Source organism: Piliocolobus tephrosceles, chromosome 2, assembly GCF_002776525.5.
Source record: "Piliocolobus tephrosceles isolate RC106 chromosome 2, ASM277652v3, whole genome shotgun sequence".
In the NCBI taxonomy this organism is placed as follows: Eukaryota; Metazoa; Chordata; class Mammalia; order Primates; family Cercopithecidae; genus Piliocolobus; species Piliocolobus tephrosceles.
The window spans coordinates 175,698,543-175,713,028 of NC_045435.1; positions in this window are offsets into that span (position 1 = coordinate 175,698,543).

Genomic DNA, 14,486 nt, shown 5'->3' on the forward strand with positions numbered 1-14,486 from the left:
TTGAAATATTTAGCAAATTGATCCGAACTCCCCAGGAGTTTATTAAAATGACATGAAAGGAACTGACTCAAGGACCTCTGAGTGGCAAAGAGGAGCCAATTGAGGATTAGCCCTTTGCTGGGAGTAAACCACCCACATAATTATAGGGTCAGTGCCTCAATTACCTGTGCTTATTCAGAGTGGTGTTGACCTGGTGGCATCGTAGTCTTTCTGGAATATGCTTCAGCCCCCAAGAGATTTTGATTTTTCATCAGCATGTGTCCAAAGCCTCTGGGGTTACCCCTAAGGGTAAAAAGTCAAAATCCAATTAGATCTATTCCCTGGTAGCTGAACAAGAAAATAGAGATTATCAACTGACAGCTTGATGTGAATCTCAATGGATGTCTCAGGTGATGTGCCCCAGGGATCTGTGCCAAACATTTGTACTGACAATTTGGATGAGGGTACAGAAGGTGTGTTTATCAAATACGTAGAGGCCACAACACCTGGGCGAGACGACCAATAAGATGGGCCGTGGGCTCACATTTCACATCACCTGAAAAGGGACATTGGCTAGGCCCAAGCCAATGAATTAAACTAAATTTAAAATAAACTGCCATTAGCTCAAAAGACCAACTGCCATGTACAGGGTGGAGGTGGGAAACTCGACCTGACAGAAGCTTATGGAGAACGCCCTGTGGTTTTAATTGGTCACACATGCATTATGAGCCAGTGTTGTGGACCAGTTGGTTAAAAGTTGAATGCCTTGATGGACAGACCCATAATCTCAACTGACTAATCCTCAAGCTGAAGGAGAATCTCCTTCAGCTCAAGATGCAGCATGTTCAGAGTGGCGGTGATGAACTAGAGCATGAGCCCAGAGGGGTACCGGGATGGTGGGATATAGATACCTTGTCTACCATAAACATTTTAGGAAATGGCATTGTTCAGCCTGAAAGAGAGTAGACAGTGGTGACCAACCATTCCAGTTTTCCTGGGACTGAGGGAGTTTCCAGACCCAGAACTTTTAGTTTTAAATCCAGGATACTCTCTGGCAGACCAGGAGAAGCTGGCCACCGTAGGTCAAGATAAGAATGAGTAAGAGGTGCCAGGACACTTTTGGACCAGGACACAGACTCTGATTTCCAAAGGTTGGAGGGGCTTATTCTCAGTCACGCTACACAGGACCAGGGCAACTGTAGATGTGACCCAGAGGCAAAGCTGGATGCAAGATAAGGCTGGCTTTGAGGCTCCCAAGGAGCTTTCGTGAATGAGTGAGCAGCATGCACCAGGTCTGCCTGAGAAGGAGTTCGTGACTCCCTGAGTACGATGACCCCTTAAACACACACATACACCAGAAAATGCATCACGGTCAAAACCTCTATGTTCAGGGATGCTTTTAAAGGAATCCATATTCTATCAATCACAACAGTGTCTTCGTACATTTGAAAGTGCTTGAACACGTTGTGTGGGAGATGTGGGATTTATTCTTTCTGTACAGAATGCTCAGGCCTCAGTTCCCTTGCAAGCACTCTGAGCCCGCTACCCACCCAGTTCACCTTTTGAGTTTTCAGCCTCAGGGGAAATGGTGAGGCTGAATGGTGCCCCAAGATTCCTTTCAACTCTGTGATTCTATCATTTATCAATACTATACATATTTTTCTTTATAATGTATGTTGTTTTCCTCTGGTACTTGTTTCCAGTGCTGAGGTGTTCTAGAAACTGACATCAATCAAAATGATAAAGATACAATGTGAAGAGCACATGTATTTGCCACTCTGAAAAATCAAAACTAAGAAGAGGCACCATGCCTGTTCTCATTCTGATAAGGAAGGCAAAGGAGGAGAACACAGGGAATAGTAGGCAGAGGAGCCCCATCCTGCAGGAGTCACCAGACAGAAGAGAGTGGGCACAGCAGGGGAAGAGGGGCTTCAACCCCAGCCCAGCCCTGGAGGAGCAGCTGTGTTTGCAGGGAAGGGATCGGGGAGGTTGGTGGAGATACAAGCCATGAGAGCCAGGGCCTTGAAAGTGGATAGGTGCCTAAGGCCTGACTCTAGACACCAAAGACAGAGGCCTGGGGACCAGAGCTAGAGAGGTCAAGAGTCCTGACGAGGGCCAGGGAGGTTGGACAGGCCTGGGTGTGAATCCAAGCTCTACCCTTCCTGGCTGTGTGACTTGGGCATGTTACTAAAATCCTCTGAACCTTAGATTCCTCATCTGTAAAATGCCATGCCAAGCGCTTGGCATCATGCCTGATCTGGAGTCAGTGCTCAAGAAATGTTTGTTCGCGTGGCTGCTAGTCTGCTGATTCTCATCACCGTCATCAGTGGTGGGACACTCACATGTCACTTCCCAGTCACTTCTCTTCTTTCTCAGACTCCGTGCTGATGAAGGCAGAGCCCTTGCAAGTAACAGAAAATCTAACAAACAGGCAGAGTCTAGTAGGGGTTTGTTTTTCTCACATGAGAGGAAGTCTGGAGTTCAGCAGCTGCTGGGGGTGCCACTGGAGAGGCAGGCTCCTGCTCTCCTCCTGCTCCAACTTGCTCAGCATGGAGCCTGCCTTGTAGCACCATGGCTGCTGCACCTCCAAGCCTAGCATCTGCATTCCAGGAAGGAAGAAGGGGAACGGTGAAGGGCAGAGGACAATAAGAGCACCCCAGCTGAGCCACACCTCCTTTTAAAGGTTTTCTCAGAAGCCCCACACAGAACTCTTGCATGCATGAACCAGTAGCAGGTCACACAGCTGCCCCTAGATACAGTGTCACTGGCACAGTACTTAGCTGGGCACATCACCACCCTACATGACCCTTGGATCTGGTCAGTGTCTTAGTCCATCCGGGCTGCTATAACAGAATACCATAGACTTGGGTGGCTTATACAACAGAAATTTATCACTCATGGTTCTGGTGGCTGGAAGTCCAAGATCAAGGTGCCAGCAGATTCAGGTTCTGGTGAGGACCCACTTCATGGTTCACAATGCCTTTTTGCTGTGTCCTCACATGATGGAAAAGATGAGGTGTCACTCTTGGGCCTCTTTCATACAGCCATTAGTCACCTCTCAAAGGCCCAACCTCCTAATCCATCACCTTGAGTGTTAGGACTGAAACATGTTAATTCGGGAGGAACACAAAACTCAGACCATCACAGTAAGGAAGAAATGGAGAACGGATACTGCGGAAGCAGAGAGCAGAGTCTGCCTCGGTCTCCTTCTCTGGACACATCCACTTGTCACTTCTCCAGTTTTCACTGTTACTTGGGGGACTAAAAATCCATCAGTCCTAACAGCATGGTCTGAGTGTGCAGGCTCAAACAGGAGGCTAAGGCCATCAGGAAAAGAGGTGAGTGTGGGCCACGAGGCTGAGCCTTGGCAAGGAGCTCTGGGACTCCCAAAGCAAAAGTGGTTACAGTTAGCACTGGGACCCAGAAATTTGTGTGTATGAAAAGCAGCACAGTTGGAAACAGAAAATGACTGGGTAAGCGTTTTTTTCTCAAGATTTTGGTGCAATTGGCATAACTGTTAAAAAGAACATCGTACCAGCCCCTCTGTTCTAAAAACAGAAACAAAATGACTGAAGAATGGTTCAAGAGGAAGCAGGCCTTACACAGAGTGGGTAATACTACATGGTTTGTGTAAGGATTAAGAAATACAAAAGAGCTGGTCCTGGTTACACAGTGCCTCATTCACCATTCTGACAATTCTGACTCCCTGTCTCCCAGTGACTGGAAGGTATCAGTGATGTACCCACATTAGTCTGGTTGCCTTCCAGGACCTCAAGCCCCAGAGATGAGGAAACACAGAAAGACGGTTTTTCCATCACCTCACCTGCAACTTCCTAAACCAGTGCTTCTTGCAGTCTGGTCTGACTGGCAGCATCAGCACAACCTGGTTACATATCAGAAATGCAGAATCTTAGGTCTATCCCAGACCTACGGAATGAGAATCTCTGGGGGAGAGGCTCAGTCGTCTGTCTCAACAAACCCTCCTGGGGATGCTGATTCATGCTCAAGTCTCAGAACCACCAGCCTAGATCACATCTTTTTTTTTTTTTTTTTTCTTTGAGAGGGAGTCTCACTCCGTCACCCAGGCTGGAGTGCACCAGCGCGATCTCAGCTCACTGCAACCTCCGCTCCCGGGTTCAAGTGATTCTCTTGCCTCAATCTCCCAAGTAGCTGGGATTACAGGCATATGCCACCACGCCTGGCTAACTTTCGTATTTTTAGTAGAGACGGGGTTTCACCATGTTGGCCAGGCTGGTCTCAAACTCCTGACCTTAGGTGATCTGCCTACCTCAGCCTCCCAAAGCACTGGGATTATAGGCGTGAACCACCGTGCCCAGCCAATCATGTCTAATAGCAGGAAAATACTCAGTAAAAGTAACAGGTCAATGGTTTTCTAACACATATCACAGGAGAAATATTAAAACCACTAAAAAGTTAAGTCAGTCTTCTGGATTCTGTAGTATCTAATGTGTTTAAAGAGAGTTTAGGGTATGAGGTATATTAGGAAAACCTTCTATAGGTCTGCAATTAAATCTACAATTTTTAGACTCTAATCACAGCATTTTAGAGCTGTCATGAATGTTATAGCAATAAATAATTTATCTGCACAAATAGATTTTGTGGCCTGGTGTGCTGGCTCATGCGTGGAACCCCAGCACTTTGGGAGGCTAAGGCAGGTGGACTGCTTGAGCCAGGAGTTCAAGATCAGACTGGGCAACATGGCAAAACCCCATCTTTACTAAAAACACAAAAGTTAGCCAGGCATGGTGGCACATGCCTGTAGTCCCAGCTACTCAGAAGGCTGATGGGGGGATCACCCGAGCCCAGGAGGTGGAGGTTGCAGTGAGCCAAGATCACGCCACTGCACTCCAGTCTGGGTGACAGAGTAAGACACTACGAAAAAAAAAAAAAAATCTTAAGAGTTTTTGGTACCAAGTATATGGATAGGGAAAATATGTATCAAAAAGTTTTGCTAATTACTAATTGCTATTAACAATTACCATTGTTACAGCCCCGGTTCTAATGTTAACATGATATCTGTTGTGGGCTCCATTGTGTCCCCCCAAAGTTCATACATATGTTGAAGCCCTAACCCCCAGCACCTCAGAATATTACAGCATTTGAAAACAGACTCTTTAATGAGGTAATTTGTTAAAGTAAGGTCATTGGAGTGGGCTGTAGTCCAACATGACTGGTGCCCTTACAAGGAGACAAGGACACAGGCACACACAGAGGGAAGATGATGTGAAGACACACAGAGAAGGGGAAGCCAAGGGGAGAGGTCTCAGAAGAAACCAACCCTGCCTACACCGTGACACTGGACTTCTAGCCTCCAGAATTGGGAGAAAATAAATGCTGTCTGATCTGCCCAGTCTGTGGTATTCAGTTATGTCAGCTCGGCAAACTAATACAATATACCAAAGACTCTGCTCATGATGAGTTTGGGTGTCACCCAGCAGTCACTGCTGTGGTAAGCATTTGTGCTGTTCCACATACCTCCAGCTCTCTGCCTCCTGGAGAAGATGATGATATTGTACTTTCCCACCCCTTGAAGAAGTTAAGCACCACCTATGACATGCTTTTGTCAATAAAAGGTGAGCAGAAGTAACATATATCACTCCTGAACAGAAACTCTAAGGGCCTAAGCATAATTCACCCTGTTCTCTTTTTCCTCAGTTGTAGCAACAAGAAATGCTCCAGAAGCAGCTGCTCCACCAGCCTGCCCTGTGGAATAAGAACACTGACAATGCTATGGTAAAATCCCCAGCCAAGCCATAATAGACTTGTGATGAGAGCAACAAATAAACCTTTTTCATCTTAGGCCCTGAGATGTAGGCATCGTTTGTTATTGCAGCATATCCTAGACTACCCTGACTACCACATTAGTTTACTTACAATTCAAAATAGGAGTCATCTCATTTACCAGACATTCATTTGTTTCATTTAGCTCAGAACAATAAGCATATCAATTAAACTCTGATCTTCGGTGGTTTGGATTTTTTTTTAACTTAAAATATCTGGTAATAAGGCCATGCATGATACATGCATGATGGTAAGAAGGCACAAGTCTTCTTTCAGAAGGTGGGAAGATGCTACTGAGATTAGCCCAAAGAAAGGACAGCTTAGCAAGGTTCTCTGCACTAGGTAGGCACAGGAAAAAGAGAATAAAACTACAGTGTTTCAAACCGGCAGTTCCCTCTGATTACCATGTAATTCTTTCCACACCCAGCACTTTACACAGAAGAGACTGAGCCAGTTTGAGTGGTTGAGCCGGGACTAGACCCCATGCCTTCTGACTCTCAGACCAGAGCTCTTTGCCCTGTACCATCCTTCTTAGTTCTTTAAGAATCAAAAGATAGAATTTCATTTTAGCCAACAATAGTATCTCCTTATCCTAAAGCCTCATCATAATTCTGATTATTTACCACTGAAGAGAAAAACATGTTTACACTAGCATTTGTTTCAAAAAAAATAATCCAACCCAACTCACCCTGTGCACAGTAGGCTCTTTTCAAGGCTAGGTGTGCTGGGACTTTAGAGAAGCTTCTAAGAGCAAATGCCCATTGCTGGGCTTCAAGGTTTTCCTCCTTTTTCCTTTACTGCCAAGTAGCCACTGGCATGATTCCAGCCAGCTTCACTGCTGTTCTGTTTGGTCTTCCCTACAATTCATTCACTCAGCCCACACCATCTGCCTAGACCAGTCTGCCCCTTGCTGTTCTCGCAACTTGCTGACTCTTCTGAACGCCCACAGATCCAGCTTTTCTGCTTCTGGACTTGAAGATCCACCTACCGCACATTACATTCCAAGGAACTAGGGGCAGGATGGCTGAATAGAGGCCTGCACCAATCATCCTCCCTGCACAAGCACCAAAGTTTAACAACTAACCACACACACAAATCAGCACTGTCATAAGAACATTCCAAGGAATCAACCAACCTCTGTCTGTATGTATTCATGTATTCTAAGTCATCTGGGTGATTGTGCTGTCTATTTATTAGTCAGGTGATTTATTTATCAGTACTTCTGTTTGCTCTCACTAGTATACATATGCCCTGCTGTGCACCCTGTAGAAATAATGGTGAAGAGGGGAAAATAGAGTGAGGGCTTTCTAACACACTGTCCTGTTATCTAGGCTGCCACATGTGGGCAGATGCCTTCCTCTGTGGTATGAAGAGTTGGTTGTACTTTGCCTTGATAACATACTCTATGCAAATTTGACTGACGAACGCCAGTGTCATAAACAGAATTGCATAAATCAATCATTCCAGAAAGTTCATGGCATACAAATATTAACAAGTATTATGAATTTTCTTTGAAGAACATAAGATTCTAACTATTATTGCTGGAAAAAAAAAGTTAAAATCATTTATTTCACTCTGTAATGAATACAGCATCTTCTCAAACAAGAAATAAGGTTTATGATTTCAAGCTTTATTTAAATACCCGTTGCTTGGAAAACTAAAACAGTCCCAATTTGTAATTTATTTTACATCTCAGTTTATAGATCACTTAGAAGAGTGTTAATTCATCCTTGGAATGGCAAATGTCCTGTCTTAAGTGACTGATGGAAAAACAAAATACCATGCCAAATTCATCAGAAAATGTATAATTGAGCTATAAATACATTATGTTCTTAACTAGCATGACATGCCAAAACTGAGGGCTTACTTTGGAAAATTGCAAAATCCAACACATGGGGTACTGACCATTTGTACTTCATTTCATTTGAAAACCCATCTGTTGGCAATTATGTGTCAACATGGGCTTCTCAAATCCATGTAATCTAAATTACTTTTAGTTTTAAATGTGAACACATGGCAGGTTTTAAAAGAATTGTTTCATGCCACCGGTAAGGGGAGCACAGAAATATGTAACAGTTCTATTAATCAGCTCAAGCTTAGTAATATTTCTACATCAAAAGTAGTAGAGCTAATAGGCCGTCTCCATTGTGTACTTTGGCTAACAACCAGTATTGAGATCACCAAATAATTTAAATACAGGAAACTTGATGCTTTCCATCTTCTTTAGAAGCTACCAATCTGGTTAGCCCAAATGCCACACACAAATGGTCCTAAGTTCCTGGCTGTTGAGTTTCTCCAGGACTACAGAATCAGCCTCACAGGGGCCTGAAGTCCAACCAGGCTCCCTGAGATGTGAAGAGAAATGCTCATGTCAGAAACAAGACCTTATCACATTCTTCCATAGCCCCTACACAAACCAGAATAAAATGAAGCTTTCATTAATGGTGACAGAGACAGCCAGCTGTTGTTCTTCTCTAAGAAATGATCTTTTGAGGCCAGGCATGATGGCTCACGCCTGTAATCCCAGCACTTTGGGAGGCCGAGGCAGGCGGATTACCTGAGGTCAGGAGTTTGAGACCAGCCCGGACAACACAGTGAAACCCCATCTCTACTGAAAATACAAAAAATTAGCTGCGTGTGGTGGTGGGCACCTGGAATCCCAGCTACTCAGGAGGCTGAAGCAGGAGAATCGCTTGAACCCGGGAGGTGAGCTAAGATCACACCACTGCACTCCAGCCTGGGTGACAGTGCGAGACTCCATCTCAAGAAAAAAAAAAAAAAGAAAAGGAAATGATCTTTGAATATAGTTCTAAATATCGAGTGACTTCTTCAGTATTCTTCTCTTGAAGTGAAATATCTCAACTTACCTAAACACAAAGCCACATTTCCTGGCCCTTAATTCACTTTGCTGCTGTAATCTAAACCCTTAAGTAAATTAGAGTCTCCCCAGTTGTGGAATGTACAAGCAGTACTCGGGTGGGCCATACCTGAGCCTGAATCTCTTGCCTGCTCCCTTGTTACTGACACAATCTCAGCAAGTTACTTAACTTCTCTCTGGCACCCAGTTTAGTCCTCAAACTCATGGAGATTAAACAAGATTATTCTGTAAGAGAAAGCACATAGCATCATGTCTGAAACACAGCTCCCCAGAATATTCTCTTTCTAAACGAAGTGCTATAGAGAAAAGTCGGTTGCTACAACTGTGCTGTATGATATAGTTACCATCAGACACCATGTAAATATATGTGGCTATGTATATTTAAACCAACTTAAATTAAATACAATTAAAAATTCTGTTCTTAGACTGCACTGGCCATAATTCAAGCACTTGGGAGCCACATGTAGCCAGTGCAGATACGGATCACTGTCATCAGAAAACTCTCTTGGACAGGGTTGATTACCTTATCCCCTTGGGTGTTGACACTTTCAAACACATCCATGTCAGTCTCTACCTAAACTATGTCATGTGAAATCTTTCCTTGTTGACAGCAATAAATGCAACCACTGTTTTCTGTGGCATCTCTTTTAGAAAGAACCTCATCTCCAGTTCCACATCCCCAAAGAATTCAGTCTCACTAGATTCAAGCTGGAAAGGCTTCTTGTTTAACCTCATGGATTCAGAAAACTCTACTTCACTGTTGCATTGCAGCCCAGATGCAGATTCTAGGGTCCTCTGCACTGCGGTCTTTGCTTCCTGCTGAGAGTCTGATGGGATGTGGGCATAATGTTGAAGGCTCCAAGTACTGGGTCTCGCTCCTAAAGCAAAATACCATCGCTGGGGACTCAACACAGCCACATAAACCTCAGGTAGCTTACAGGCACAATATTTAGGACATTGTGAATTCCCCATATGAGTCCCAAGCACCTTCACAGGAGAGACCAGTAAGCCAAATGCTCTAAGCAACGCAGCTCGCTCCATTGATCAGGGGCTCTGTTCTTTCTGTGGATAGCTAAGTGCCTTCCTACAAGGGCTTCAGGGCAGGCATTATGGGCCCAGGAACACAGCATGGTAAATGTGTAGGTTCACAGGGCTTCACCTAAACAAAAGCTGAATTCCCCTCAGAGCATGCAAGATGCAGGCCCAAGGAACCAGGAGAGCTCCCTTTTCTCCACCAGCATTCTGGTTCCAAAGCTCTGAGATAAGAATCATCTCAGCCACACCCTATCTTTGGTTAATCAGATTTCAATAGTTAAGGCTGGATTTCCCTATTCTTCTTGCCAACCTCACCCACCCTCACCTCTACAAGGGGAAGACCAAAAATGATTATAGATTCTTATTTTCTTAACTGCAAATAGTTCTAATGAAAGACTAGGTTACAGGGGCTACAAGTAATAGCTGAGATTTTATTTAGTGGCCTAGTAGGTTTCAGTCCCTGCCATTCCTTCTCATCCTTTGTGAAATGAAATCTACAGGTGACTGCATGTTTTTCGAGATTGTATCTAATTTTTAAGTTAATGGCAATAATAATAATAATAATAATAGCAATCACTTACATAGCCATTACTTTGTGCCAGGCATTGTCCTAAATGCTTTACGTATACACAGATAGTGAGTTGTTTGCACCTCACAAACAACTCAATGAGGTAGGAAGTACCACAAAACACAGAGAGATGAAATAACTCACCTCGGATCACACAGATCAAGCTGGGCTACAAACCGGGCAGCCTGGCTCCAAGTCCACTCTCTGAGCCACTGTGCTACCTACAAATGATAACAGAAAAGAACCCAAAGACTTAACAGTTAGAGAAAGCCCCTCTGACCCCAAGCATCCTCTCTCTTCCCCTAACCATTGTTAGTCATTTCTGATTTGTCCTTCCAGAGACGGTCTGTGTGCACACCTTTCTAAATGCACATCTAGAAGGAAGAAGCTTCTAGTATCACCTTGGGCAGTCACACTCATGCATAAATAGGAGATGTTTTTATCTTTTCTAATAACTGATATCAACTTTGCTTTCCAAGCCCCTGTGTGAGTGCTTACACTGGTGAGTGCAGGGGCAAGGAGAGAGGAGAAAACAGTCTCAACTAAGGGTACCTTTGCAAAATACTCCATCCACCCCAGTGACTCTGCTGTCTTCTCTGATGTGACTCTCAGCCACGATGTAGGTTAAAGCCTCTATCTCAGGGATTCCTTCTCCTTCCCCAGGGTCTTTTTTCCTCTCTCCCCCCGACCCTGCTCTCCCTCACAGCCTTAGAGAGGGTAGCAGGGCTTGTGGAGCTGAGAGATGATGCTCAAATGGGAACAGACAGTTGTCTAGCCTGGGAGCAGTCACTTCTGACCTGGGGTCATGGCTTGGCCTGGCCCCTGTGGCTGACAAGGCACTACTGCCATGGCTGGGAGTTGCTGGTGAAGGGAAATGTCCCTTCTCCAGCTAGGTCATCCCAAAACTGGTGGACCCTGAAGATATGGTAGTCCCAATGCAGGTAGCAGCTGTGGTGTTCCCAGATTGTGTCTGGCTTCCACCACACCCGGCACAGTCTCCCCACTGCCTCTCACCTCCCACCCCCAGTATGAGGCAGCCTTAGATCTCTGTGTTTCCTGCCAATACTAACCGCCTCAGCAATCCATTAGGAATTTTCTTTATTTTTTTATTTTTTTTTTTTATTTTTTTATTTTTTATTATAATTTAAGTTCTAGGGTACATGTGCATAACGTGCAGGTTACATATGTATACATGTGCCATGTTGGTGTGCTGCACCCATCAACTCGTCAGCACCCATCAATTCATCATTTATATCAGGTATAACTCCCCAATGTAATCCCTCCCCCCTCCCCCCTCCCCATGATAGGCCCCAGTGTGTGATGTTCCCCTTCCCGAGTCCAAGTGAGCTCATTGTTCAGTTCCCACCTATGAGTGAGAACATGCGGTGTTTGGTTTTCTCTTCTTGTGATAATTTGCTAAGAATGATGGTTTCCAGCTGCATCCATGTCTCTACAAAGGACGCAAACTCATCCTTTTTTATGGCTGCATAGTATTCCATGGTGTATATGTGCCACATTTTCTTAATCCAGTCTGTCACTGATGGACATTTGGGTTGATTCCAAGTCTTTGCTATTGTGAATAGTGCCGCAATAAACATACGTGTGCATGTGTCTTTGTAGTAGCATAATTTATAATCCTTTGGGTATATACCCAGTAGTGGGATGGCTGGGTCATATGGTACATCTAGTTCTAGGTCCTTGAGGAATCGCCATACTGTTTTCCATAATGGTTGAACTAGTTTACAATCCCACCAACAGTGTAAAAGTGTTCCTATTTCTCCACATCCTCTCCAACACCTATTGTTTCCTGATTTTTTAATGATTGCCATTCTAACTGGTGTGAGATGGTATCTCATTGTGGTTTTGATTTGCATTTCTCTGATGGCCAGTGATGATGAGCTTTTAACTTACAAAACCACACTCATGCTGGCTTAAACCATGAAACAGACTTACTGGTTCTTACAATAAAAAGTCTAGAGACAGGGCAGGCTTCAAATGGGTCACAGTCCAGTGGGTTAGTAACACCCCCAAGGGCCTGGTTTCTTTCGGAGCTTCATCTCTGCCTTCCACTGAGTTGACACCATCCTGAGCCCTCTTTCCTGAGGAGGCAAGATGGCACCACCAGCTTCTGGGGCACAGGCTTCCTCTCACACGCACGGCAGAGGAAGCGAGAGCACACACGCTCAGAAGAGCAAGACAACTTCCCTCCGAGACTCCACCAACCGCTTCTCCTGACTTACTTGCCCAAATAGGGTCCCGAGTCTATCCCTGAGCCCACCACAGTGACACTGTCTCTCTCCAGTCAGATCGCCAGAACGGGGTGTGTTCAGCAGCACCGGAGAGACGTGAGCAAAGGCGAAAATCAGAGCAGCATTAGCAGGAAGCAGGGACAGCTGCTGGGAGGCCCCCCCCCCCCCGCACACCTGCGTCCACATGCCCTCACCTGTTCTTGATGTATTCTCAGGGCTTGGCTAAGAAAACCTGGGGCCTGAGGTGCATGGGAACTGGTTCCTGGGCCTTCTTACATTCCACAAGCTGGGGTGGCCAAAGGTAGCCAGGATGGCAGTGTCACCATGCCCTTCTTTCTCCACAGCCAACCACCCGGTCTCCTCATGCCCAGTCCTCTCATCTGCCGGGAAGACACATCCCAGGCCCTCTGGGAGGGGTTTGCTATAGACTGAACTGCGTCCCCCCCAGTTCATGTGTTGATGCCCTAACCTCCAATGTGATGATATTTGGAGGTGGGGCCTTTGGGAGGCGATTAGGGTTAGATGAAGTCTAACCATAATTCCTAATCCCATGATGGGATTAGCATCCTTATAAGAAGAGACACAGAGGCTTGCTGCTTCCCTCTCTGCTGTGTGAGCACACTGTTCCAGGCCACGTCAGGAAGAGGGGCCTCAGCAGGAACTGAATCAGCCGGCATCTTGATCTTGGACTTCCCAGCTTCCGATTCATAAGAAAACACATTTCTGTTGTTTAAGCCACCCAGTCTGGGGTATTTTGTTATGGCAGCCCGAGTTGGTCAAGACAAGGAAAATAAACAGCCAATGCCTCTCAGAGCCCTTTCTCTCTGCTCTCTGGCCTCTTTATGTAGTCAAGAGGATAGGAGGGGTGCAAGTACAGCTGTTCAGGGGCTGCTGGATACCTCTACCTAACATAGGGCACAGAAGCCAGTGCTGCAATATGCTCAGTCAGAACTTAGGTATCTTGGCTCAAGACCTGGTCCCTATTTAAATAACAATACTTCCGAGATGAGCAATGCAGTGAGCCATGATAGCCACCGACACTACAGTATGCATCTGCTCACCAGCTCCTTCCCTGGAAGTTTCAATGTGAGGAAACATGACTAGGTCCGAGGCAAGAAAGAGTGTGGCAAGGCAAGACTCAGAGAAAGGGAGACAAGCTGGAACTACACAACACGCAAGGCAGGCTTGCTCTGGCTACGTGGAACCACAGAACTGGAAAGCTCCTGTGGCGGTCTTCCTACCAGAGGAGAAACTGATTGAAGTGCACTCGGAAACAGCACCTCATTTATTTACTTATTTAGAATAGGTAACATACATTATACACACATGAAAAAAGCAACCACCACAAAAGACAGCCTATGGTGAAAGAGTTTCTCTCTCAACCTCTATGGGCAATTCTTGTAAACCTTCACAGAGACTGTTTTTGCATATTTCCACATCTATGTATGTTATTTTTTTTCTTTTTAAACAAACAGCAGCATACTACTTGCCCTACTCTACACCTTGCTGTTAACATTATACCTTAGAGATGGTTCAGTATCACACACACCTCAATATACCTCTTCTTCATGACTGTACAATATTCCATTCTATGGAGGTACCATAATTATTCAACCATGAAACACAGGGGTTTTCCCAGCCCTTAACTCTTCATTATTAAAAAAAAAAAAAAATCTGTATTGGCGCCTATTGTGTGCCAGTCACTGTTCTAGGGAAGATAGAGAAGAAAATGAGACATTCAGTGTCACCTCCGTGGAGGAGTTTACAATCCATATGTGGAAATGAACATCCTTGCACATACTTCTTCATGTACATGTGTGAATGTATTGTTAGTATAAACTCTCAAGGTGGAATTGCTGGGTCAAAGCCATATGCATTTCTAATTTCAATAGATATTGCAAATAGTCCACCAAACAGGTCATGTCAATTTCCCTTCTCACAGTCTGTACTATCTTTTCATATGATTAAAAGTCAT